This window comes from Podarcis erhardii (genome assembly GCF_964252035.2).
Source record: "Podarcis erhardii genome assembly, chromosome: 4".
In the NCBI taxonomy this organism is placed as follows: Eukaryota; Metazoa; Chordata; class Lepidosauria; order Squamata; family Lacertidae; genus Podarcis; species Podarcis erhardii.
In genome coordinates, this window is record NC_138508.1 from 25,535,244 (window position 1) to 25,538,256 (window position 3,013).

The 3,013-nt window shown below is 45.4% G+C and overlaps 1 pseudogene across 1 annotated transcript; it reads left to right on the forward strand.

Moving 5' to 3' along the window:
• Positions 1–620: 620 nt before the first annotated feature.
• LOC309339678 (protein S100-A6 pseudogene) lies at positions 621–1,020 on the forward strand (annotated as a pseudogene). Its single transcript has one exon. The product of its transcript is annotated as a protein S100-A6 pseudogene (transcript).
• Positions 1,021–3,013: the final 1,993 nt, after the last annotated feature.

The window sequence follows — 3,013 nt, forward strand, 5'->3', positions numbered from 1 at the left end:
AAATAAGACATTCCCTTAACACATGTGGGATGTAAGACGGCTTAACTATACCATGACACCCATAGATATGTATATGTATTTATTTATTATCTATTAAAATAATTTCTATACGAATATATAAAAATCTCAAAGAGGTACACAACCTATGTTAAGTCATGTGCCTACCAGTTTGGAAGACAAATGAGACCAAAATAAGGTCATGGTTTCTACATACTTGACGAACTCCCTAGCTTTGCAGAATCACAAACCAAGATTATAATAAAATAAGCCAAAGCCCACCAAAATGGTCTCAAGAGGACTAGTGACTTAGAGAATGTTGGTTGCAATTGTATCTATAGAGATACGAGATACTGTATTAGAATAACTCACCCCATTGCCTGGAAAGATAACTTCCGGGTTAATATTAAGTGCCAATGACTGGAGCTTCTGGGAAGTACGGGATGTGCTGCTTGCCCAATCACAACATGTGTGCTGTGGGAGGTAAAAGAAACTCCATTCTCTGCACTACAAAATATTTCAGAATGAGAAAAGGGGGGGGGGACCTGTTTCCTTTTCCCACCTCATTTTTTCAGCTTTGTGTTTATAAAATGCTCATGTGACCACTTTCCTCATTGCTTCCTGCTGCTCCGCGCTGGATCATCTTCCTTCTGATCTCTCACCATGGTAGCACCTCTTGACCAAGCTATTGGCATGCTGGTTATGACCTTCCACAGATATGCCTGCAAGGATGGTGATAAGAACACCCTAAGCAAGAAGGAACTGAAGGAGCTGATACAGAAGGAGCTCACCATTGGACCAAAACTGCAGGACACAGAGATACAGGCATTAATGAAAGATCTGGACCGCAATGGGGACCAAGGGGTAAACTTCCAGGAATATGTCACTATCCTGGGTGCCCTGGCAATGATTTACAACGAAGCTTTGAGTTCGTAAATGTACACCCCAGTGGGGTGAGGAGTCGTGGTTTGGGATTATACCTCTGTAGGCGGTTTCACATCCAATAAAATTTAAGTTTTGTAAATAAATAAATAAATAAAAATGCTCATGTGTTTTAGAGACGTGGGTCCCAAATCTGGCTCCCCAATACTCTATAGCAGTAGAGTACTTTGTTCTTAAAATTCACATTTGGAGAGAATTTCACTACTGTTCACATTTAACAGCGAATCTGCCTATTTCACGCTTTCCATAACAATATGAGGAGGTAGAGCATAGTCTTCACCACAGCTAGAAGCCATTGATAGCCTTGTGCTCCATGAATTTGTCAAATCCTTTTTTAAAGCCATCCAAGTCAGTGACCCTCACAGCCTCCTGTTCCGCAGTTTAACTAGGTGCTGTGTGAAGGACTTCCTTTAATCTACCCAAAATCTTCCAAAACACCTAGCATCTGAGTAACAGGAGTGTAGATCATTTATTAAAATGTGAAGAATTTGATCAAAGCATAATTTGGTTTAAAAAGACAGCCTGGAGATTCTTTGCTGTTAGCTCACACTTATAATTCACACACAGGAGAAGGCTTGTTTGTGGCAAACTTCCAAACACAGTTCTGGGATCTGTTCACTATTGTAAAGTTAACACCTAAAGACAATTGTGAGCCAGATGGGTATTAGAAGAGCCTCTACCAACCTGGTGCCCTCCATATGTTTTGGACTACATTTCGCATCAATTCGAGCCAGAATGGCCATGTTATCTGCGGCGGATGGGCTGTTGTAGAGCATTTTTTAAATCTATGCTTCAACCCTGTGAGGAGATGAGCTGTTATATTATATGCACCAAGTGATTTTTCTAGATAGCCAGCTAGGATAGCCCCATACAGGGAAAGAAATAGTTCAGCTTATTGAAATTTATAGGAAGATTTAGAAAAAAACCACAAGTGAAGCTAATTCAATGAGTCCAGGATTGGGAGTGTTAATCAGCTGTTGAAAGAGGGGAAAGTTTTTTTTATAAAAAAATCCACTGGGCTGTCTGAAACCTACTTGTGATTCTCCCCAGCTCTTTGGCTTCTGGCCTAGATTTGCACTATAGATACTGAAACTTAACTACTTTGTGGATGAAGCCTTCAGATTTGGACTAACTGCAGATTCTGGATAAATGAAGTGGATATAACAAAGGGTTTGCCTTCCTCTCTTCATCTGTAGTTGAAGTATCCTAAAAACCATTCATAAGCAGGAGTCATTGATGATAAGCCCCCTTTTATTATTATTTAACAAAATTTATATACAGTGGTACCTCGGGTTAAGTACTTAATTTGTTCTGGAGGTCCGTTCTTAACCTGAAACTGTTCTTAACCTGAAGCACCACTTTAGCTAATGGGGCCTCCTGCTGCTGCTGCCGGAGCACGATTTCTGTTCTCATCCTGAAGCAAAGTTCTTACCCAAGGTACTATTTCTGGGTTAGCGGAGCCTGTAACCTGAAGCGTATGTAACCTGAAGTATGTAACCCGAGGTACCACTGTACTGCTTGATGGTAATAAAACCTCCAAACAGTTTATAAAAAAGGTTAATGACAGCGGCGTAGCGTGGGTTGTCAGCACCCGGGGCAAGGCAAGTAATTTGCGCCCCTAACCTGCCGCCGCTGCCAGCTTCTTCTTGCTGCTGCCTGGGCTGGGGTATTTATGGTAAGGTAGCCGCCGCCGCCGCTGTGGGTCCGTGTCTGGTGATCTGAGGCGAGTTGCCGCTGGCGCTGCCGCCCAAACGACGCCACTTGCCTGGAGGAGGGCAGAGAGGCGAGGAAAATGCAACATGGCCCAGTAGCTGCAGCAGCAGCGGCGGCGGTGGGGCTGTGAGGAGGGGCTGCCTGGTGCGCCCTCCGTGGCCCTGCCGCGCGGGGACCGCGGCGAGCGCTGAGAGCTGCTGCCTGCCGGACGCCTTCAGCCCGGACGTGCGCACAGCTCGTCGGTTCCGCGAGACATGGGGCTCTGCTACAGCCTGCGCCCGAGGCTCTTCGGCGACTCCAGAGGCGGCAAGCGCCCCCCCCAGATGTTGCGCCCGGTGCGGCCGGCCCCCCCTGCACCCCC